General features: G+C 42.3%; 1 protein-coding gene across 5 annotated transcripts in view; it reads left to right on the top strand.

Moving 5' to 3' along the window:
- Positions 1-25556, top strand: part of DTNA (dystrobrevin alpha) — a 311634-nt gene that overhangs the window by 69533 nt on the left and 216545 nt on the right. For all 5 annotated transcript variants that reach the window (XM_052660451.1, XM_052660449.1, XM_052660448.1 and 2 more), the window contains exon 2: positions 5703-5832. The gene's annotated coding sequence lies outside the window, so the exon portion shown is untranslated. The remainder of the gene's footprint in view (positions 1-5702; positions 5833-25556) is intronic.

Here is a 25556-nt window from a genome sequence, read left to right as displayed (position 1 = left end):
TAATTGTGGTCTCACAATTGTATTTTTTTTAAAGCTTACAGATTGAGAGAATTACTCTAAAAATATATTCTGAAAAAAAATGGCTCTTATTTTTCTGATATTTTAGGATACATGGGTTTTGTACAGTAGAGATTTCTATAACAACGTAAGGACTATTATAAAATAAATCTACTGCCTTATACTGAAATAAAATAATATACTGCCTTATACTTCTTTGTGTATGTGAGTGTATATAAAGCACATGAGTAAACCAAAGAAGCGTTTGCTGACTTTGGATATCCCAAACCTTCATATGTCATATTCTTTAATTAGCAAGTTTTATAAAAAATTTCATAGCCAGAAAAAATTTCATAGCATTTATTTATGCTGAATATGTGTGGCTCACTAACCACAGAGACAAAAAGTAAAACTAAAACAAAACTTGAAATAAAATTATATATCTCTTAGAATCCTTGGGGCTTCCTTAGTGGCTCAGCCGGTAAAGAATCTACCTGTATTATGGGAGACCTGGGTTCAATCCCTGGTTTGGGAAAATCCCCTGGAGAAGGGAACAGTTACCCACTCCAGTATTCTGACCTGGAGAATTCCATGGACTGGAGAGTCCATGAGGTCGCAAAGAGTAGGACACGACTGAGCGACTTTCACTTTCACTTTAGAATCCCTCAATTTCATTAAAAATCATGTGTGTATGCACAGGTATGTGTAGATAATTGGAAGTAAATGTAGAAAATCTTCATAGGGATTGCCTCTCACTAGTGAAATATGGATGTTATTCATTTTTATAATTTATTACATTTTCCATACCTCCTAAAAGTAAAGTTACCTTGATTATTTAAAGAGCTATTTAAGTGCCCAGCCATCTCTTGATTCATTTTTTTATTAAACTTGCTTCTTCATAAATACTTCTTCTAATACTTCATATAGAGCTAATTATTTTTACATTTATTATTTTGAAAAAGAAACAATGATGAGTACTTAAGTGAGTTCTCCACAACAGAGCTCTTCTGTGCGGGGCCTGCCCAGGTGCAGTACAAATGGTTAAACATAAAGGGAGGATGTTCTTTTAAAATGCAAATATCATCTGGGTGAGCAACTGCCTGAGCCTGCAGTGAGATGCCGCAGATAGAGGCACAATGGCAGTCCCTCTGAAAAACACAAACATGCTGTGCAGGGAACAGAGCTGAGAAATCCTTTCTAAACCACCTTCTTCCTTCTCAGCACCTTGAAAACAGTTGACTGGATACCCGCCTGAACTGATGCTGACAAGCATACCTTTTTCTTAAAGGTTCCTAAATGTCAGCAGGCCTCCGGCTCTCTGCTGGGAAAAAAAAATTCCACATTCAGTGCAGAATGTAGATGTCTACTCCGCTGACAGCCATTTCATCTAAATACTCTTTTTCTTACTGCTTTATCTTACTTTAACCTCCCTGATGAAGTGTGAGTTTTTTTAATCCCTGTTTGTTGGTGAAATATCAAGAGGGAAAGGGAACACTGCTACCGTCTTCTATTTGCTCAAATATCCTCTTGAAATCTCTGTTATGTGTTGTAGGCAGCAGTCCCCAGTCTTTTTGGCACCAGAGACCAGGTTCATGGAAGACAATGTTTCCATGGACTAGGGTTGAGGAGGAGGGGGTAGTTTGGGGAAGATTCAAGCACGTTATATTTATTGTGCACTTTATTTGTATTATTATTACATCAGCTCCACCCCAGATCATCAGGCGTTAGATCCTAGTGATTAGGGACCCCTGTGGTAGGGGATAATGAAGTAGGTGACTTAGAGGTGAAGCAGGCAGTCACTCTACTTTCCCTGTGTACTGTTATCTAGAGTTTTAGAACCGTGAAAGACAGCCCATGTGTCTGCCATCACTGGGTTATCATCTGACGGCCAGAGGTTAGATACACGACTGCCTCTTGAGATTAAATTCATTTCCCTGGTTATTTGGCCAAAGACTTCAAAACTTTTCTGCAGCAACGTGGATGGACCTGGGGATTGTCATACTGAGTCAAGTAAGTCAGACAGAGGAGAAATATCGTATGACATTTCTTAAATGTAGAATCTAAAAAGAAATGATTCAAATTAACTTATTTACAAAACAGAAACAGACTCACAGACTTTGAGAATGAACTCAACGGTTGTTGAGGGGAAGGATACAGGGCCGGGGAGGGGAAGGGATAGATAGGGCGTTTGGGACAGACATGAGCACACTGCTGTATTTAAAATGGATAACCAACAAGGAACTACTGTTTAGCACGTGGAACTCCACTTGATATTCTGTGGCAGCCTAGATGGAAAGGGAGTTTGGGGGAGAATGGATACACCTATATGTATGGCTGACTCCCTTCACTATTCACCTGAAAGTATCGCAACATGTGTTAATCGTCTATACTCCAATACAAAATAAAAAGCTTAAAAAAAAAAGACTTCCTGATATATGGCAGCTGTGCTGTGCTTAGTCGCTCAGTTGTATCCGACTCTTTGTGACCCCAGGGACTGTAGCCCTCCAGGCTCCTCTGTCCATGGGGTTTCTCCAGGCAAGAATACTGGAGTGGGTTGCCATGCCTCTTCCAGGGGATCTTCCCACCCCAGGGATCGAACTCAGGTCTCCTGCATTGCAGGCAGATTCTTTACCAGCTGAGCCACCAGGGAATCCTGATGTGTGGCAGAAACCAACAATATTGTAAAGCAATTATAGCCCAATAAAAAAAGAAAGACTTCAAAACTTCACAGACATGAAGTATCTGCACAGCAACAAGCAGATACAGCCAGTCTCAAAGGTAATTCCCTTGGGGACCAGAATCTCTGCTGGGATTCTGCCCTCTGTGAGGGGGCTACACCAGATCAGATTGGCTAGGCTGACCCAGTGCTGCAGCCTGTTTATCCTCAGCGCTTGAAGCAGCAATCTATGCCCTTAATAGGAAACACGTGCAGACATCCAAAAGCTTCCCGGTTCTCAGGCTGAACTATGTGTCAACAAGAACAAATCCTTGGAACAGAGAGGGTGCATGAGTATCCATCCCTGAGCACTAATTCTGTCTCCAGCTTTAAGGCATCCAGAAAGGCCCATATCCACAGGCTCCTCCCTGGCTCTCATCTAGTAGCCTTGTGTCTGAGGTGATTCTGAATTTAGTCCAAGGGCCACAATCCCAAATCCACTTTACTGTAGCTTCCTAAGCCACTTTAATGTTCTTAGACCAGTAAGGAATAATCTGGTGAAATGATCTAATTAAGTTTATACCGCAAGTCTATGTAGGAACAATTGGGAAAACACTGACCTTCATACTTGCCAGTTGTTCCCCCCTCAACTGAACATACATTTAGTGAAGAGTATTATTCACCATTAAAGATGATGTGCTAAAGATGATGAAGAAATAAACAAGACTGTCCCTGCCCACAATTTGCACATATTCTTATAGAGAAGAAAACTTATAGCAATTATATATGGTAACAGGCTTTCCAGGTGGCTCAGTGGTAAAGAATCTGCCTGCCAATGCAAGAGACACAAGAGATGCAGGTTTGATCCATGGGTTGGGAGGATCCCCTGGAGAAGTGGCTACTCACTCCTGTATTCTTGCCTGGAAAATCTCATGGACAGAGGAGCCCGGTGGGCTATAGTCACAAAGAGTCAGACACGACTGAGTGACTAAGCACAGCATAGGAATATATAGCTGGTTGTGTTAGTTGGGTACCTAGGCTAACTTTGCTCGACGTATGAACATGCTGTCAGAACAGAACTCATTTATATGTAGGGACTTGCTATACTTCTTTCTCTTGTACTCAGTGGTACGATATTGACTCCAGCCTCCAAGCAACATACTGATGGTCTTCAGGGAGCCAGATGAAGAAGACAGAACTCTATTTTATCCCATGATGCTAATTTTAACCTCAAGTCACATGGTCAAACTAGAATTTGATAGCTAATGTAGAATTAAATGAGAATTTAAAGTGAGAAAGGTATTAGTTTCTCTTCCTAATCAAGGTTCACATGAGGTTTTACTATGCGAGTGCCCACCAGGCTGCAGGGAGAAGAGAGGGGAGGATTGATGCCTTTCATTCAGTGGCAGTTTGGGAGGTGGCCACCCTCAGGATCAAGACTAGAAAGAACTGTGGATAATCAATTCTGGGTCCTCAGAAGTGGTCTTGGGGGACAGAAGCCGATAGCTGTAGGGACGGAGCTGCTTACCAGACAACTGGTTTCCGTCACTGCCTGTGAGATGCAGGCTGAGATGGAGACCCCTTCCTGGTAGAGAAGGAACAGCAAAAGCTGAAGCTTGCTCATAATCAAAGATGTCATCCGAACGGCAACTTCCACTGAAGTCACAGATCCCAGTTAAGCTGTGAAACATGAGCCTGCCTGTAGGTCCTTTCACACGGCCTCTTTATCTGAGCAATATAATGATTGCCATCCTTTTAGATAACCTGGGCCAGAGAAGAGAGTTTGGCGAGGAAAGTGAAGGATGGGGCTGGAGACAGAGGCCACTCCCGCCAGCCAAGGTGCAGAGCTAGGCTCCTCTCCCTTCCTTTCCCAGCTCCACTGCCGTCAGAAACCTTCTCTGCTTTATTTGCTGTGATCTCCCTTCTCCCCATCTTTTCCTTCATCTGAACATGGGATTTCCTGAGCTTCACATTTCTGCTCCTGCAAGCCACCTAGGACGTGGAATAGTAACATCCAGCTTGAGTGCTGGTGAGAGGAAGAAAGTGGGAAAGGTGGGGGCAGGGAGGGGCAAGACAGAAAGGTGGGAAAGACTAGCTGAAGGGAGGTGATGGGTAAAGCACCTGGTCACTTTCATCCAGCAGGGCAGGGCCTCTTGGGCAAATTGCCCAGTTTGACCTGGAGCCTCTCTTTCTCTTCTTCTCTGTGAAGTTTCTCTGAAGGCAAGATGATAAAAATCGTTCTGCTTTGTTAAAAAACACCAACAGACCATATTCTGAACTATTTTCTCTTTATGTCATTGCTACACAACACTATAAAGCATGTGGATCAGGAACATCAGGGTGTCTCAGCGATAGCCTACGCCTGCATCTACCATCAGAGTGGATGCTGGTCTGAGGACTCTGCCCCCAACTCTAGTTTCCTTAGTTTTAGTAGAAATTGTGGTGACACAATATTCCAGAAATTTACCAACTTGGGAAACACAGAAGATTCTCTGTTTTCCCATTTCTGGATTTTAAATAAACCAAAAACAAAAGGCAATGTTAGGAACCCAAAAGGCTACTCTGTTACTGCGTGCTGGAGCTCAGTCACTAAGTCGTGTCCAACTCTCTGTGACCTCATGGACTGTAGCCCGCCAGGCTCCTCTGTCCATGGGATTTCCCAGGCAAGGATACTGGAGTGGGTTGTCATTTCCTTCTCCAGGGATTCTTCTGACCCAGGGATGGAACTGTGTCTCCTGAATTGGCAGGCAGGAGTCACCAGGGAAGCCCACTCTGTTACTAACCAGCTGCTTAATCTTGGACGCTCACTTTACCCTCTGGACCTCCCCATCTTCATCTGTAAAATGACTTTTGGCACAAATGTCTATTTTTCTAAACATTTATTATAGCAATTGAGAACCAAGATTCTGAGTTGAGTATTACAAGTCATTCTTACTGGGTGAAGGGATTTGTAAAACACCATATGTTCTAGATCTGCTCATTCTGTTTCTGTAATAAACATATAAGTGTGAGTTACTTAGCTAAATAAAAGTGTGTTTTCTCATTGCAGATAAGTGAGATTTACAAGTCCCTGGATGAAACGCTTGGGAAGTCTTTAAATGCCAGAATTGACTGCCATTTCAAAGAAAAGAAGATAGATGGTTTTGGAAAGTTCATGCTGTTTCTTCATTGAATTTTAGGTGAGTGAGTCTGAGTCAAGGAATTTAAGATGGACTTTGAACTATTTCCCCTTAAAGTGTTGCTTTTCTTTGCTTGAGAAGAAAATGGGGTTCATTATGGCCAGCATTTTATACTTTTAGTGGGGTGCTGCATAGTGAAAGACAGTTTCTGAGCCTTTTGCTTACTTTTTTTTTATTAGCAGAAGCCATATGAACGACAAGGTGTGAGGTACAGAGATGACCTTGACATTTCTTCCTGGTTTCTATTAAGCAAATGCAATAATGGTTCATTCTAGTCTACAGGCCATCTATTTCTTAATATATAATAGTGTTTCATATCAGAGTAATGAGCCAAAATGAGACAAGAGTAAGTTTTAATGATGTAAATGAGAAAAGAATTTGATGGTGGTAATGACAGTTTAATCATTACAAGTCTGAGTCTGAGATAAAGCTTACAATTCAGAGGCTGCTCACAGGGAGATCTCATATTGCTTAAATTAAAGTAGGACATGGTTTAAGTTAGGTGTGGTCTTCAAACTTCAGTGTGACAATTAAGCTTGCCCATGTGCTCACATTAAACTTTGTTTTGCCTGGCCATGAAATGGATGGATAAATATTTTTATACCACCACCATACATAATTACCCTTCCACATTACAAAAGGCTTGCTCATACAAATTGGTGCCTTACCATTAGTCTGCAAAACGCGTTGTCAGTTTTGCAGCAGAATGGAGAGAAAGAGAGGAATTGAGTGGTGGTCTTGTTGAGGAAATTGTGTGTGGCTTTTTCCACCTCCTCCTGAGTCCTGTTTTCAAAGTGTGGTTTTATTATAAAGAATGGGGATTTCCAGAACATCAGAATGTACGTCGGTTCACTGTTCTGAATAAAACAATGCCACTGACAGGACATTGACCACTGTCTAAATCTAATCCAAAAAGACAGCAATACCTCCTTTATACGTTTTACTAAACTTCAAAGAGAAGGCTGGTTATTGTCTCATCATTTAAGGGCGTGTAAATTTGGTTTATTGAGGTCATATGTGGAACTAAAATGGTGATTTCATTTATTTACAAGACGTTTGTTGAATGCAGTTCCCAGGAGCTAAACTTAATCCCCTTAAAAAGTATCAGTAAATCAATTTGCCTAGTGTAACATTACTCTGGAGGAGAAAATGAAAATGGAAAACTTATTAACTTACTTCACCCTCTACTTTCCATTGTTCCAGTCTATGAGTTTTTTTAACTTCACATCCATTCCTTGCCCTACTCGTATTCTGCTGGTTCTTTGGGGGCTGACCCCTAGAAGCTTTTTTCCAGCTTTCAGACTCATCCTTTGTTGCCTCTAGTTTTTCCCAGTGACCTTGTACTCTGAGCTACTGTAGGAGCCACAGGAGACTTGGGTTCAATCCCTGACTTGGGAAGATCCCCTGGAGAAGGAAATGGCAACCCACTCCAGTTTTCTTGCCTGGGAACTCCCATAGACAGAGGAGCCTGGTGGGGAGTTCATGGGGTTGCAAAGAGTCAGACATGACTAAGCAACTAAGCGTACGTACAACATCACTTCTTCTCTCTGTCCCTTGAGACCTATGGGTGCTGATACCTGTGACATTCTGCTGCTACTAATTTCCAGGTTGATTTATTATCCTCAATTTAGCTTTTCAATCCTTCCATCATCTGTGTGTCTATTTTCCTGGATTAAATTCCATTTATTTTAAATGTTTAGACTGTATTCTCTTTTCTTGCTTAGATCCTAACTGACTTGTCACTGCTTAATTTCTTCCAAAATTACTGGAAGATCAGTGAGTAGGGATTACTTGCTTCTCTCAAGGAAAATAAATGATTCTCAGGAAAAAAAAATGTTTAAGTTAAATGTAAAACTAGATAGTTTTATGCTGGAAAACATCAAGCCCAATAAATTTAAAGCCATATTGTATTTCATATATGGAATATACCTATTCCATATTGCATATTCTAAGCTATACAATATTACAGTATTAATTTGTTGGTGTTAACAGAGCCTTTGTCAATATTTCCATTATGTATATCAAATTTATGGTAGGATTTTTTAATTCTCAGATATACACCAGATATGAGTTTTACTTTACTAATATTAACATTTCACAAACTTCTCTACACCCAGTATAAGAACTTCTTTTTAGAGTTCAGCCTCATTCCTGCATTCACATTTGAATCTCGAGTTTTAGATTTATTTTATTATAATCTCATTACTGTCTTTCAGTATAGTTTTGTGCTACTTGAAGATCCCTTATGGTGTGAACATTTCCCATGTCCCATAATCCCATAATAAATACTGAATATATTGGAAAGCAAAGTGAGGAGGATTCCAATGTCTGTGTTTGTTTTTTTCTTTTTTTTTTTTTGACAGCTAAACAGTTTACCATTGTCCCAACAATCTCACTCACTCTAAACGGCTTCCTGGATATTAAAGCAGCTTTTTACTTAATCGTTTTGGCACATCACTTGGTTACGTTACATGTGAATGCCTCGCTCTTTTCATGTCCTTCTCGTTTTGTAGACATTTTCCTTCTCAGTCTTTTCTCAGAGGTCGTGATGCCTGCCCCTCTATTTTAATGTATTTGGGTACACTCATAAGGACATGGAGTCCCTTCTACAGACACATTTTCATCTATTCAACCAAAGGCAATGTCAAACCTTCAGTGTCTAAATGAGCATCCTTTCAGATAATATGAAATGAGGTCATGAGCAGAATGACTTGGATTCCTTCATAATCTAAAATTAGGAGACACAGGGATGAGTAGCTTTATGATATGGTATAACTTGCAGTGTATCACTCGTATTCTCACATCTCCGTTAGTTTACTATGGCACTGAAAATTCTAGTCCTTCATATTTCTCTCTAGTTTGTGGAAATGAGGCTTTATAAAGTTATATTTTTTTTTAAAAAAAAAGGCTCTTGGGAAGAGAAATACATCCATTAATAATACATATTGCACCACACAGAAGTCTAATGAATTAGCAAGGAAGCAACTCCTGAGGCAGTGATGCAAGCACTCAGCTTCTGAGAGTTTGGTACACATAAGTGGGTGGAGACCACTGAAGTCATCTCACTAACTTCATAATACTGCCTAGTAGGTCAAGGGGAACACCCGTCATAAAAGACAACTCAGGCTAAGCATATCTTAATGTCATATTGGAGGAGGAAGTAGGAGGAGTGGAAGTATTTGTCCTGACACTCATGGGCAACTTTATGAATAAAGATTTTAAATCACTGGTGAGTAAAGAGTTGAGGAAAGTGCTTTAATCAAGATGTAGTCTTAGTACTTCTGCTGAACCACAGAATAGGATGTTGGAAAAATCAAATGTTATCCATCTGTTAGCTGAAGTCACCTGTTATCCATCTTTGTGTTGCCAAGTCCAAGCTCTTACTGCTTACGGGATGCACGACAGGCCAATAAATCAAGAGACAAGTTATTGGGGTGAGGAGTAATGCTTTATTCAGGAAGCCAGCAGACTGAGAAGATGGTGGACCCGTGTCTCAAAGAATCATCTTTCCTGAGTTAGAATTCAGGCCTCTTTTATACTAAAAGAGGAGGGAGTAAAGTCAAACATTTCCTCCTTCTGGTCAGCCAGATGTGTTAATTTCTTCCTTCCTGCAGTCATTCACAGGTGGGCCTGCTCAGGATGTTTCCTGTGAACTAAACAAAGATATTTTCGCTTACCAATCATTACCTGCAAGGCAGGGTAATGGTCATCCCAGAGATTGACCATTACATGTAATTTAAGCTTATAGGCAACATCTCTTTAGTGATTAACTTATAATAAGATACAGAGGTTCTTCCCTATTTGCATCCCTGAAGACAAGCACAGTGCTTGGCACACAGCAGATTATTTTTAAATAAACTGGTGAATATGGACAAAGGCACAAAGCAGTGCTGGCTAATGCTTACTGAGTTCCTACTTTATACCAAACACTGTTTTATATGCACATATACTTCATGCTTAAACAACCCTATGATATAAGTGCATGCATGCATGCTAAGTCGCTTCAGTAGTGTCCAACTCTTTGTGACACTATGGACTGTAGCCCGCCAGGCTCCTCTGTCCATGGGATTCTCCAGGCAAGAATACTGGAGTGGGTTGCCATGCCCTCCTTCAAGGGATTCTTGCCGACCCAGGGATAAAATCCACATCTCTTAAGACTTCTGCATTGGCAAGCAGATTCTTTACCACTAGCAACACCTGGGAAGCCCTCATTTTTTTAAAAAAATATGAGGAAACTAGGGCCCAGAAAGGTTAAATAACCTGCCCAAGGTTCAGTAAATTGGGGTTAAGATTCAAAACCCGGCAGTATGACTTAGAGCCTAAGCACTTAATTATTATGCGGCGCTGTCTCTCATGTAATACAATAATTAAGTAACTCTAAAACACAGAATCCACATCGTTTATTATTTAAAAATGTATGTCATTCTAGAATAAACCTGTATTAAGAAATCTTACTCAAATCGTGAACAGCCTCACTTTGAACACAAATTCCTTTTTCAATATTCCTAATCTCCTTTCCTTTTAAACCATGACAGCCTAAATTGACTTCCTAATTGACATTCATATCTCATCATTTCTATTCTTTAATGGTTTGTTCTGAAATTAATATTTTAAAAACCCTATTGCTCTTTCATGCTATTTGCTTAATTGAAGAATGTATAATCTTGAGCAGCAAGTTACCTAAGCTCTCTGAGCCTCAGATTCCCCATCTGAAAAGATATATCTAATTTGTTGTGAAGACTAAAAAATTATATTCATAAAACAACAAAGTATTTCCTGGTACATGACAGCTACCCAGTAGAACAGCAGCTGTTCACTTATTTCAATCTCAAAGCCACTGTTGGCTGCCCCATTCACTGAGAACAAAATCTTCTTCCTGTGTTCCTTAGCATGCCATCATAGAGGCACAGTGGGGCTTCCCTGGTGGCTGAGTGGTAGAGAATCCGCCCGCCAATGCAGGAGTTGCAGGAGACATAGGTTCAATCCCTGGTCAGGAAGATCCCCTGGAGGAGGACATGGCAATCGACTCCAGGATTGTTGCCTGGAGAATCCCATGGACAGAGGAGCCTGGCAGGCTACAGTCCCTGGGGTCACAGGAGAGTCGGACACGACTTAGCAACTGAACACAGAGGCGCAACAGACCGCTTGAGTCTCCACACCGCACTTTGTTCCTCATCAGTTGACCTTTGCTAATATGGGAATGATCTGCCTTCTCTAAGCCATGCTGTTTGTTTTATTCACTTATTTGCTTGGCTGTGTCGAGTCTTAGTTACAGCACGAAGGATGCACCATACAGGATCTTTCCTCGTGGTGTACAGTCTCCATAAATGTGGTGCGCAGGCTCCAGAGTATGTGTGTGTGTGTGCGTGTGGAGAAGGGGGGCTCAGTAGTTGTGGTGCACGGGCTTAGTTGCTCCTTGGCATATGTGATCTTAGTTGCCCGATCAGGGATTGAACCACATCCCCTGCATTGCAAGACAATTTCTTAACCACTGGACCACCAGGGAAGTCTCAAAGCCATGGTCTCCATGCCCTCACTTTTGCTCATGATGGTTCTTCTGTCTAGATGTTCCTCACATCCACACCCCTCTCCAAATCTTCCTTATCCATAAGCACGTATGCACTCTTCAGAGACTTGGAATATCCTAGTTATCTTTCAAGATCCACCACCTCTGTTGCTGTTACATGTTCTGTGAAGTCACTGATGAACTCCTCCTGGCTCAACTGCTATCAGTCCTATCTCTGAATTCATGTAACCCTTTGGGCCATTTCTGAGAGATAAGTGCCAATTATAGACATAAGAAAGAAAAGCCATCTCATTCAATCCCTCATAGTCTGGTGTGATTTCTCGTGTTACCTGTCCATCTTCCCTTGGAAATATTCATCAAGGAAAAGTGCCAGGGTTTTTGGTTAATCTTTGAATCTTCTTTGTCAAGTTCAGAATAGTCTTTCTGGTTTTGAATGAAGTATGAAGGGTCACATTTTGAGATGTTTGGGTGTTTTTTGTGCAGTGAAGAGTCTAATACTACATCCAGTCATTATAACAAAAGGATCGCTCCATCAGGGAAAAGGGGACCTTACAGGGAGGATCTGTATCATTCTATGTTGTTGTTGTTTAGATGCTCAGTCGTGTCTGACTCTTTTGTGACTTGGACTGTAACCCGCCAGGCTTCTCTGTCCATGGGATTTCCCAGGCAAGAAGACTGGAGTGGGTTGCCATTTCCTTCTCCAGGCGATCTTCTTGACCCAGGGATGGAACCCACGTCTCCTGCATTGGCAGGCAGATTCTTCACCACTGAGTCACCAGGGAAGCCAGTACCATTCTATGCCAAGCACCAAAAGAGATGCTCCACAAATATTATCTGATTTAATTTTCATAACAACCTTTCAATTTAGCTATTATCTCCCTCTTTATTTAGATAAAAACTAGGATCCCAAGAGTTAAGCTAAATTGCTAATGTCATATTTCTGGTAAGTAACAGAACAAGAATGTTGTCATATCTTTTGACTGCAGCAAACTGTCATTGTAAAAGAGCTTTCCAATTTAATCCTATAAGAGGAATATATTTGTAACATAACATGAGAGTTTTCTATTTAAAATATTTCCTGAGAGTAAGCCATTTATAAGTCCACACATTTTTTTTCATAGCAAATAAATTTATGTTTAGGTCGATGCTAAAATTAGCACTATTTCTGTTCAACTAGAGTTTAAAAGATATAGCACCTTGTGGTTCTGAAACCTATTTAAGCAAAAATGTCATTTATTGATGTGAGCATAAGCTTGGAAATGATGTCTAAAGCTGTAGACTGATAGAATTTTGGAGCTAAATGGTATGCAGAATCAACATTAGAGCTGGGGACTTTTTAAGGCAAGGATTTCTCTTTTTTTCTCCTTAATAACACTTATGAAATGAATATTTATAACTAATTATGAAATGGTTTGTTTTGGATGTAAAATAAAACATTTCTCTAGACATAGTTACACTGTTAGCACTTCTTAAGAGAGTACATAAACTTGTTCTGGATTTTTTAAATCACACGATTCAAATACCATGTATAAGAATAAGAACTGATATAAAATAAAACTCTTAAGTTTTCAAAAGAGAAAGACAATTATCTCATGATTATCACTTGTATGTGGAATCTGAAAAACTGATACAAGTGAACTTATCTATAAAACAGAAATAGACTCAGACATAGAAAACAAATTTATGGTTACTAAAGGTGGGAACCGAGAAGGCAATGGCATCCCACTCCAGTACTCTTGCCTGGAAGATCCATCCCATGGACGGAGGAGCCTGGTAGGCTGCAGACCATGGGGTCGCTAAGGGTCAGACACGACTGAGTGACTTCACTTTCACTTTTCACTTTCACACATTGGAGAAGGAAATGGCAACCCACTCCAGTGTTCTTGCCTGGAGAATCCCAGGGACAGGGGAGCCTGGTGGGCTGCCGTCTATGGGGTCGCACAAAGTTGGACACGACTGAAGCGACTTAGCAGCAGCAGCAAAGGTGGGAAGGGATAAATTAGGAGTTGGGATTAGCAGATATATGCTGCTCTAGATAAAATAGGTAAACAATGAGGACCTACTGTGTAGCACAGGGGACTGTATTCAATGTCTTATAATAACCTATAAAATTAAAAAATATTTTTTTGCTCAGTCATGTCAGACTTTTTGTGTCCCCATGGACTGTACCCCTCCAGGCTCCTCTGTCCATGGAATTCTCCAGGCAAGTATGCTGGAGTGGATAGCCATTCCCTTCTCTAGGAGATCTTCCTCACCCAGGGATGGAACTCAGGTCTGCTGCATTGCAGGCAGGCTCTTTACAGTCTGGGCCGCTAGAATAACTTACAATGGAAAAAGAATTTGGAAAAGGTGTATATGTATTCAGACTTCCCAGGTGGCTCAGTGGTAACGAATCCACCTGCTAGTGAAGAAAAATGCAGGAAATGTGGGTTCAATCCCTGGGTCGGGATTTCCAGTGTAAGAATACCGGAAAATTCCATGGACAGAGGAGCCTGTCAGGCTACAGCCCATGGGGTCAGAAAGAGTTGGACTCAACTGACTCTGCATGGTTGTATATGTATTTGTATACATATATATGTAGCTGAATCACTTTGCTGTACACCTGAAACTAATACAACTTTGTAAACCAGCCATACTCAATTTTTTTAAAGAAAAACAACCTTCTGACTTCATTTTAAATGCAAAAATCAGTATCCAGAGAAGTATTCTTTTCTTTTGTGAAAAATCCTAATAATTCTTGTGCCCCTTTTATACCTATAATGATCATTCATTTGTTTTTAAGTACATATTACACGCCCCTTATGTGTTGCAAAGAGTTGGACACGACTGAAGTAGCTTAGCATACACTGTAAAATAGTGCTATCATAAGTACTTTTCATATGAAAACAACAAAATACATGCCTGTGTCTTTGGTTTACCACTGTTGTATGGATAACAATATTTCAGAAGTGAAAAATAAGTTTGTAAAAATATGAGCATATATGCTATGTCAATCTTTGAGTAAGATAAATACCTTAGAAAAAGTAATAATTCTGTTCGCTTTCCCAGATTATGTCCCTCCCTGTTGGGTGATCTTTTGTTGGTTCACTTCTTCTCTGTTTCCCCAGAAGTTTGCAGAATGCTATTATCTTTACATAAGTATGGTTTGAAGAATTGTAATCATCACAAGAATGGATGAAACAGTATTTTCCTATCAAAAATCTAAGGGTTATGATGTTTATGGAAGTTAATAATAATGTACCTTAATGTGAGTATATTCTTATTAGTGGTTATTTATTATTTTAGCTTGTATTTTAACCATCAATTGATTTTTATAACTTTCAAAACCTGACTTTTAAATCTGCACAGAGTTTATTTTAGCAAAATCTGAAACTGTGAACCTGAAATTCATCATCAAAGCAAATGAATAAGGTAGTTCTTTATTCTGTCAATTCCTAACAATTCTGTAACTGTGAGCTAGAAATTTTACTCTTTATGTACAAACACTTGCCATAATCTTCCAATTCTACATGCATAGATAAGTAACGTGGCTGTCTTTTTCTAAGAACATGTTTTTATTATATCATTCCTTCCTGATATGTAACAACAACTCCTAGTCTCCCATGGTTCCCTTTCTGACACTGAATTTCTTCCCAGAGTAGTAGCATCCACAAAAGGCACATCTGGAGAGAGAAAAACGTCTTATCACTATCCATTTTAGACTACATTCTTTTTCTTTATATCGAAGTATATTTATTTACAATGTGTTAATTTCTGCTGTTCAGCAAAGTGACTCAATTGTACACATATATCCCTTCTTTTTTATATTCTTTCCCTTTATGATTTACCCCAGGATACTGAGTATTGCTCCCTGCACTATACTGTAGGACCTCACTGTTTATCCATTGTATATGTAATAGTTTGCATCTACTAACCACAAATTCCCAGTCCATCCCTCCCCCACCGGCCTTCCCTCTTGGCACCCACAAGTCTTTCTCTACATCTGTGAGTCTGTTTCTGTTTTGTAATAGGATCATTTGTGCCATATTTTAGATTCCACATATAAGTGATATCATATGCTGTTTGCAGATAAGACTTCATCCTCACTGCTTATCCATAGCAAATGAGCCTCTTACGATCTCAGTTCAGTATCCCTGGTTTAGCCCCCTACCCCAACTCATATGCCCACTACACAGCCAACAGTGCCACCTTGAGTAATACCAAGCACGCCACCACCTGAATCCCTGCCACATTCCCCAGCACTTTGAATTGTCTCTTGGCATGAAGCATTTGCAGATTTCCCAGGTGGCTCAGTTGGTAAAGAACCCACCTACAATACGGGAGACCTGGGTTCGATCCCTGGGTTAGGAAGATCCCCTGGAGGAGGGCATGGCAACCCTCTCCAGGATTCTCTTGCCTGGAGAATCCCCATGGACAACGGAGCCTGGTGGGCTACAGTCAGTGGGGTCGCAGAGTTGGACACAACTGAGCAACTAAGCACAGCACATGAAGCAGTTGTAGATACTGGGCGCAGTGATTAAATGACCCAGTGTAGAAACGTTCTTGTTTGCTCCTGGCATCTCCCTTCCTATCGTACAAGGAGTGAAAGGGCCTGAGAAGCAGGGTTTATAAACCCCAGTCCTAAACTCAGATCTTAACAGGAATTTCTCCTTCCAATGAAAGGGACTTCTGAGATTTTCCATATCATCCTGCTCGAGGCTGTGTTGTGCAGTGCCGTCCCCTGTAAGCACAAAGGCTTTTCAGGAAAAGAGTATTGACCCACTTTCTGAAAGATGGTAAAGGCCCTCCCCACGTTTTGTCTTACCTAATAACAAAGGTAATCGTCTAGCTCAGCTCATGAATGCCTGCTCATTAAAATATGAAAATCCCTTTCTTACTCACATGTAGAATTCATGAAGCATGAATACTAACTGCCCTGAGCTGCGGTTGCCTGGAAACCAGTGGAGGTGTGTCCAAGAGTCTGAAGAGTATGAATGAATAACTGAACCATTGACATCAGTTTCAGCTGGGTGACCCACACCTTAATTCTGTACAGGCATTTCCACTGGGCTGACAGAACAATAGCTTTCTCAGAAGCAGCTCCTTAAATCTTGTAAATGAGAATTAACATTTAACATAAGGTTCCTCTCTGTGGTCTGACAGGGGTTCAGAGACTGACCATAGAGGCGAAGAGACTGGATCTTTGATGCAGAGTATAAGAATGAAATGCAGAGTTGCTGCTAAGTCACTTCAGTCATGTCCGACTCTGGGTGACCCCATAGACAGCAGCCCACCAGGCTCCCCCGTCCCTGGGATTCTCCAGGCAAGAACACTGGAGTGGGTTGCCATTTCCTTCTCCAATGCATGAAAGTGAAAAGTGAAAGGGAGGTCACTCAGTTGTGTCCAACTCTTTGCGACCCCATGGACTGCAGCCCACCAGGCTCCTTCATCCATGGGATTTTCCAGGCAAGAGTACTGGAGTGGGGTGCCATCGCCTTCTCCGATATTTAAAGTCTAAACAACCTTAAAAACTACCCCTAAAATCATGCTTAGGTAAAACCTACCTGGAATAGATTAGATACAATGCATATAAACACATATATACCACTCTGTAGTATGAAATTTTTCAAAAAACATGCAGACAATACAATAATTTATAAAGAACAATTGTGTTTATATTAACGCTGTAATAAAGCACAAACTCAGAAAAAAATGGATCAGGGTATTACTTCTCACGGCTAAGGTAACTAATGTTGCCAACTACAGTATTTCAAAATCCTTTACAAAAGGAGATAGCTTAATAAATTTTAGTTCAGAGTTTGTGTTACTTTTTCTTCTTTTTCTTTTCATCTGCTTCCATTTTAAGCTTAACTTCTTCAGCTGTAAGAGCTCCCAGTTTCTTATTCTTTGCTTTCTTAACCTTTTCCTTGAGGGCAGCCACATGCAGAGAATAAGAGTATAAATCTTGTAAATGAGAATTAACATTTAACGTAAGGTTCCTCTCTGTGGTCTGACAGAGGTTCAGAGACTGACCATAGAGGCGAAGAGACTGATCTTTGATGCAGAGTATAAGAATGAAATGTCGACTAGGACTCATACTGTCTTACAGCTTTTTCCCAAATACTTATGGTCATGTTTAATCCATTGTAGGGGGAGTTATTTCAGCAATTACTTCATTCTTTGATAGCATTACCTTTTTTCATGTTGAATTGTTAAGGATTCTGAAACATTTCTCCCCCTTTTGAAAGGCCATTGTTTTAAAAAGCAATGTAGAAGCAAAGGAAACACAGGTCAGGTAAGAGGACTTTTAACTGGTTGGTGAAATTAACCTGTAAAATAAAATATGCCTGATACATTTTGAAGGAAACACCACCAAGAACTCAAAGGGCATCCACATAACAGCATTCTGTTCTAACTGCGCAGCTTGATTGTATGCCTGGGGACCCAAAATCCTAGGATAAAACACTGTCCCCTGTTATTTTACCCAGTGAAAGGGAAAGGGGGCAATACATTTCTATGAAGACAGTGATGACTGTACAACTGGGTTGAAAGCAAAATTAACTTGAATTTTTAAGGGGAAAAATAAAACATCAAAGAATTGCCAGCACTGGAAAGTGATTCTGCTGTCGGATCCCACTCTCATGTCCTGTCATTACTTCACCTCCCTGTGTCCATCAAGAGGGAAATTTGAAGTGTACCAGGAAAGATACATACTTCAGTGCTTGGAAAGAAGGATGATCTCTTTTTTACTTAAATAGGAAGAATCTGCCTGCAAGGCAGGAGACCTGGGTTTGATCCCTGGTTTGGGAAGATCCCCTGGAGAAGGAAATGGCTACCCACTCCAGTGTTCTTGCCTGGAGAATCCCATGGACAGAGAAACCTGATGGGTCCTATAGTCCATGGGGTCACAAAGAGTCAGAGAAGACTTAGTAACTAAACCACCAGGAAAAAAACACTAGTAATAACAAAGCCATTTGTGTGGACTCTGTCTTAAATGTAGACAGGTTAGAAAATTTTCTACCTCCATTTCTTAAGAGGTGTACAAAGACCTGCCCACCTGACTCTACAGCAGTGGTTCTCAGCCAGGGGCGTGGGGGTGTGGAGGGCTATTAGCACCTAGTGAGTGGAATCCAGGATGCAGCTAAACATCCTACAATGCTTAAAACAGTCTTCTAAAGGAAAGAACTTATCTACCCCAAATGTTAATAGTGTCAAGACTGACAAATCCTGCTCTAAATATTAAGAGCCACTTTGAACTGTGTACCGGGCTTCACATGAGGGGCTTTTCATATGTTACCTATTTAATACTCACCACTATTCTGTTTGCTAGGTATTAGTATCATCCTCATTTTTAGATGGTGAAACTGAGCCTCAGAAGGTTAAGTATCTTGCTCAAGGCCATGCAATCAGCAAGGAGTGAACCCTAAATTCAAAATAGGTGAGACTCCAAAGACCTGCTGCTCCCCTGTTCAAAAAGACCTACCTCAGCTGCCTTTGTGCTCCTTGAAACTGTGTGTCTAGAGGGTCCCTGTTAGAACACACGTCTGTCATCTGGACAGGCTGATCATGGCTGGCTGTCCATCCCCAGAGTCTAGAGTGAATTGATCGTGTTCTAGGGATGTGAACTGGAAAAGAGGAGACGATGTTGTTTAAAGGGGAGAGACAAAAGGCTCCAGAGAAAGGAAGTTTCACTTTTCAAAGTATCTTTGGAAGATAACTTTGAAGGGGAAGATGGGATCCCCGAGCAGAACTTGGCGATAGCAAAGGCCAAATGTGCGCCATAGATCAGACGGTATGAAATAGAGTCTGAGGAAGCAAGCATGTCATTCTAAAGCAGATGACAGGCTGGCTGTCATCTGTTGTCGAAGCTCCCTGGCCTCCCCCTCAGTGAGTCTGAGCTACCGGAAGAGGAAGGGCAGCCGTTAACGGCCGGGGCAGGGCAGCACCTCCCCGGGAAATGTCAATAATTGCCAGTCAGGAAGCAAACAACTTACTTGAGCCAACACTCAGCGTAAAAAGGACCCCATGATCTACAGCATGTGAAAAGAACGTGACCTGACTCATAGTTCCGTCCACCTGCTCCTTCCCCCACCTGGCATCCCTTCTAGGGACAGCTGGCTGAGTCCGGCCCCTCTTCCGGTTCTCCTTGGGCCTTGACTCACCGATCACTCAGCCTGTGCCCCAGCCACGCAGCATCGCTTACCGTTTTCCTCACCCACCCAGTTTTTCACTTCTCCCTCTGAGTCTCTTTTTTGGGTGAAGAGACCTTTCCCAGAAACTCCCTTTTTTAGTTTCCTAGGACTGTTCTAACAAATGACTGCCAACTAGCTGGCTGAAGACAACAGAAACTTATTCACTCGCAGCTCTGGAGGCGAGAAGTCTGACGCCAAGGTGCTGGCAGAGCCAGCTTCCCTCGGGTCTCGAGGGAAGAATCCTGCTGGGCCTCTTCCTAACTTCCGGTGGCTCCTGCAGTCGTTGGCATTCCTTGGCTTGTAGCCGTGGGACTGCAGTGTCTACCTCTGTCTTTAAATGGCCTTCTTCATGTGTGTGGCTCTCTCTCCATCCCTTCCTCTGTTTAAGAGGATACCGGTTGTCGGATGTAGGGCCCGCCCACTCCAGTAGGACCCCATCTTAGTCTTTAACTCATAAATCTGCGGAAGATTCTATTTCCAAATAAGGTCACATTCTGTTTCTGCGGAAATGTGATATTTTGAGGGCCATTACTTTCATAAGTCGGAGTTCTGACTTTTATAAGTCAGAAACAACAAGATATAAAAGAGATTTATTATAAGGACTTGGCTGACACAATTATGGAGTCTAAGTCCTCTAATCTATAGTCTGAAGGCCTGAGAACCAGGAGAGACAATGGAATAAGTTTTGTGTCCCAGCTTGAAGACCATCAGCAAGAGAGAGAAGATCCTCTTGCCTTCTATTTAGGCCTCAACAGGTTGCATGAGACTCACCCACAGGGAGAAGGGCAATCTGCTTCACTAAATCTACCGACTCAAGAGTTAAGCTCATCTGGAATCACTCTTCTGCAAGAATAATGTTGAGTGAAAAAAGCTGAGCACTTCACAGCCTAGTCAAGTTGACACCTGAAATCACTCATCACACTACTCAGTTCACTACGGACATGCCTCAGGGATGTTGTGGGTTCAGTTCTAGACCACCACTGTAAAGCAAATAGCCCAATAAAGTGAGTCATGTGAAATCTTTGGTTTCCCAGTACATATGAAAGTTATGTTTCTACTGTATTGCACTAGCATGATACCTTTAAAACCCTTGTACAAACCTTAACTGTAAAGTATCACTTCTTCATTTCTAAACAATACCAGCCATCCTCTGAGCCTTCAACAAGTCATAGTATTAAGGTCCAAGATCACTAATCAACATCACGCATCATAAACATAATGATAATGAAAAAGTTTGAAGAATGGCAGGAATTACCAAAATGGGATGCAGAGACACAAAGTGAGCAAATGCTGTTGGGAAAAAGATGGCATTTCTAGACTTGCTTGATGCAAGGTTGCCACAAATTGAGGAATTTACAAAAAATACAATAGAATGAGGTAGGCCTATACATGGCTTCCAAGGTGGCTCAGGGGTAAAGAACCCGCCTGCCAATGCAGGAGATGCTGAAGATGTGGGTTCGATCCCTGGGTCAGGAAGATGCCCGAAGAGGAAATGGCAACAACCCACTCCAGTGTTCTTGCCTGGAAAATGCCATGGAAGGAGGAGCCTGGCAGGCTAAAGTCCTTGGGGTCACAAAGAGTCAGACATGGCTTAACGACTGAGTATGCACAGACATGCCTATACACTCCTCCCCACCCTCAGCAGATTTTCCTTCATATTTTACTGGCATCAGTGGCCAGGGTGTTGGACTGGCCATAGCAGTGATGGACTTAGACATTTCTATGAGACCTACAGAGTAGCCACAGACAACAACCCTGCCCACAAAGAAAAATAGAAGAGTGGCTGTTAGGTAGGTAAACAACAAATCTGTTACATTTTCATAAATTTTGTGAAACAGATCCATCCATATTAGTTTATGCTTTGTATTTGCAAGGGACAAAAGAATCTCTTCAGGCTAGCTTGACACCCAGGGACTTCAGAAAGGGTAGGTTCAAAGATTATGCTCAGCACCTTGTCTCTTTCCCCTTTTTTCAGCTGTTCTCCTCTGGTGTTGGATTAGTAGTTAAGGAGGCTCTACCCAACCAGTGATGAAGAAAGCCACTGGCACCTCCTAAGCATATGTAATCTGCCCAGCCATAGTCACAGAGAAAAGAACTGGACGCTGTTTCTCACATGACTTTGATTGGCTCTGCTTAGGTCACGTCAGTATTCCTACTAAACTTGTTATTTATTTATAGCCAGGAAAAATCCTTCTGTTTGACCTCAGCCAGCCACTTCTTAGATGACCCCTGGAGCTAGTTGCTCAGAAACTGAGCCCCTTCCACAATCAGAAAGTAAGACATCCCACTCTCCAAACACCGCACCCCACCCTTCTAGCTCTTTTTCTCTGATCTCCACATTTGCATTTCTCTGTGTTCATTGCAGGGTCTTTTTGTCCTAGTTCTCTCTCTTTTTTTAAGTAGTTCTTTTAACTAAATTAATTTATCTTTAATTGAAGAATAATTGCTTTAGAGTATTGCATTGGTATCTACCAAACATCAACATGAATCAGCCATAGGTTTACCCATGGCCCCTCCCTAGTTCTTTCATCCCAACAAAAAGTCTCCGGCTGTCTTTACTTCTCTCCTTTCTTGCCTAGATTCCATGGTCCAGCCCTTGTACCAGTTGCTCTTGGATGTACTTTCAACACCGTTGCATGTCTTATCTCCCATCACATCCACTAGTCAAAGCAGGGCCGTGGATGATGAGCCCACTCCCCTGGCTGATCCAGGCTTTCCCTTACTTGTTGAGCTTTATTGCAAATCACACAATTGACCATGCTGGTGTTGTTCTAGACTCATGATCACCCCTTCACAAGTGCTTGCTGCCATCCCTGACTATCCTACTAGTTTTATAGACAGTTTGCTCTCCTACCCTCCAAAAGGACTAGTTCATTTTTCTTCACTTGCGTCAAACCTTTTCTTTATTCTTCATTGGTAGCCAGCAAACTTGCTTCTTAGAAGCAAGAAAATAGAAGCTATTAGATTGAAACTTCCTCTTTCTCTTCCCAAACTTGCAAGCATACCTCCACCTGCACTTTCAGTTCCTTCTTCGCTCACATCATGTGGACGTTTCTCTCCATGTGTCCTCTGAACCTCATCCCCTTTTACTATTTTCAGGACTGAGTATGTTAAATCAGTCATTTTCTGTTTTAGGGGGCCACTCTCCTCAGCCTGTAAAGGTTTTCTGCAATCTCCTATATTTGAAATACTCTGCTGACTGTATTTGTTTCCATTGCTACCCTACTTCTGCTCCCCAACGAATCTAACTTTCTCCCAAAACAGTTGTTTGGAGTGGCTGACTTCACTTCCTCATCCTCACCTTCCTCTGAAAAGGGTCTTATTAAAATCATTCTTATCTTCATATTCCAAAGCTAATGAATGCTTCTTCCATTGTCATCTGAACCTCTCAGAAGCTTTCAATTCAAAGACCACCCCTTCCTTCCTGGAAAACTCCCCTGTTTTAGCCTCCATTGAAAGCTACTCACAGGTTTCCCCCTACCTCCCAGACCCCTCTGTCTGGGGGAGGAAGCTTGGGCTACTTCTCCAGGTATGATCTTCTTTCACCAGAGCTTTTAAAAAGTTGCTTTGTACCTACAACTGCCACTTGTACATTTCCATCCATTCCTTATCTTCAGAGCTCCAGGGATATATAGACACTACATTCCTGACATCACTGCTTTACAGTCTCAGAGGCAGCTCAAATTCAACACTTTCCTGCACACATGCCTTGCCCCACTCTGCTTGCCCTCTGCATGCTCCTGAATCTTAGTCAATGGCACCTCCTTCTATTTTATTTTAAACAACAAAAACATTTTTGGGGGCATAGCCGATTAACAATGTTGTGATAGTTTCAGGCGAACAGTGCAGGGACTCAGCCATACATATGCATGAATCCATTCTCCCCCAACCCCCTCCCATCCAGGCTGGCACATAACACTAAGCAGAGTTCCATGTGCTATATAATAGGTTTTTGTTGGTTATCCGTCCTCCTTTTATTTTAGAATGTGGGGAGTTCTCCTCTACACCCTATTCTCACTCGTCTTCCCACATTCAGTCTATTAAAGGCTCCTATCAGTTCTGCCTCCAGAACATATTTCCAGTGTATCCATGTCTCAGTGTCTCCGCTGTCTGCGTTTTAGTCCAGAGTCACGAGTCAGCCCCCAGACTGCATTCGCTTCATCCACTCTTGCCCCTCTCCTATCCCTTCTCCACACTCTAGCCAGGGTTTCTTTTAAAAATGAAAAGTATATTACTTTACTCTCATGTTTTGAGCTTCCCACTGCACTGAGGATAAATTACAGAAGCCCCTCATATGTCCCACAAAGCCTCGGTCCCTGCCAACCTTTCCATGCCCTGACCTTCCGCCCCTTCTGCAGAGAGCTCCAGCCACACTGGTCTCACTGGATTCGTGGAACACATCAGGTTCTGACTGTCTTGGGGGCCTCACCTTGCTCTTCTCTTTGCAGGAAAGGCCTCCTCCTCATTCTCCATGGGCTTTGTCTCAAATGTTATTTTCTCAGAGAGGTCTGAGGTAGCACCAGATCACTGCAGAGAGACCATTCTTTCCTCTTACCCCGTTCCCAGCTTGGACATGGTCTTAATCACTGTGGGACTCGCTGTGAAACTGAGAACCATTCTCAGAGCTTTCCTGAAGTCCTGATGATAACCGGGAGATAAGCCAGATATTAGAGTGAATTATCAGCACAATTATACCTTAGACCATAGTCACATCCATCAAAAGGAGTCCTATCTTGCCTCCATCCTCCTGGGCCATCACCATGTATTAGAACCTTCGTCCCCTTCAGGTAGGAATTTCCTTTGACCTTGACCTTGTTCCCAGAGCCCAGAACTCCAACACTCTTTCTTTCTGGATTTAGTCCCCAAACCCTTCCCCATTCCAGAAATAACACATCATTTTCTAGTTCTGCCACCTATAATGAACACAGCATTTTTGAGTGACTTGCATAGGATCTTGCTTCTATCACCAGTCACATCCACAACTGGGTATTGTTTTTGCTTTGGCTCCATCCCTTCATTCTTTCTGGAGTTATTTCTGCACTGATCTCCAGTAGCATATTGGGCACCTAATGCCCTGGGGAGTTCCTCTTTTGGTATCCTATCATTTTGCCTTTTCATACTGTTCGTGGGGTTCTCAAGGCAAGAATACTGAGGTGACTTGCCATTCCCTTCTCCAGTGGACCAGACTCTGTCAGACCTCTCCACCATGACCCGCCCATCTTGGGTTGCCCCGCAGGCATGGCTTGCTTTCATTGAGTTAGACAAGGCTGTGGTCCTAGTGTGATTAGATTGACTAGTTTTCTGTGAGTATGGTTTCAGTGTGTCTGCCCTCTGATGCCCTCTTACAACACCTACCATCTTACTTGGGTTTCTCTTACCTTGGGCGTGGGGTATCTCTTCACGGCTGCTCCAGCAAAGCACAGCCGCTGTTCCTTACCTTGGAGGAGGGGTATCTCCTTACCGCCACCGTTCCTGACCTTCAACGTGGGATAGCTCCTCTAGGCCCTCCTGTGCCTGTGCAGCCACCGCTCCTCGGGTTGCTCCGTCGGCCCTGGCCTCGGGCGTGGATGGCTCCTCCCAGCTGCCGCCCCTGGCCTCAGGCTCGGTGTGGCTCCTCAGGGTCACCGGCCCTGGCCCCGGGCGCGAGGCGGCTTCTCCCAGCTGGCCCTGACTCCAGACGCAGGATAGCTCCTACCTGCCGCTGCCCCTGACTGCGGCAGCAAGGTAGCTCCTCCCGGCTGCCACTGACCTCTGACGCAGGGTAGCTCCTGTCCGCCGCGCTTAGTGCGCCGGCTCGCAGCCGCCTGCGCTTAGTGTGCTGCCTGCGCTTAGTGCAGAAATAACTCCAGAAAGAATGAAGGGATGGAACCAAAGCAGAAACAATACCCAGTTGTGGACGTGACTGGTGATAGAAGCAAGATCCGATGCTGTAAAGGGCAATATTGCATAGGAACCTGGAATGTCAGGTCCATGAATCAAGGCAAATTAGAAGTGGTTAAACAGGAGATGGCAAGAGTGAACGTCGA

This window comes from Budorcas taxicolor, chromosome 22 (genome assembly GCF_023091745.1).
Source record: "Budorcas taxicolor isolate Tak-1 chromosome 22, Takin1.1, whole genome shotgun sequence".
Classification (NCBI taxonomy): Eukaryota; Metazoa; Chordata; class Mammalia; order Artiodactyla; family Bovidae; genus Budorcas; species Budorcas taxicolor.
The sequence above is the reverse complement of the archived record's forward strand: the minus strand, read 5'-3'. Positions and strand labels throughout refer to the sequence as shown.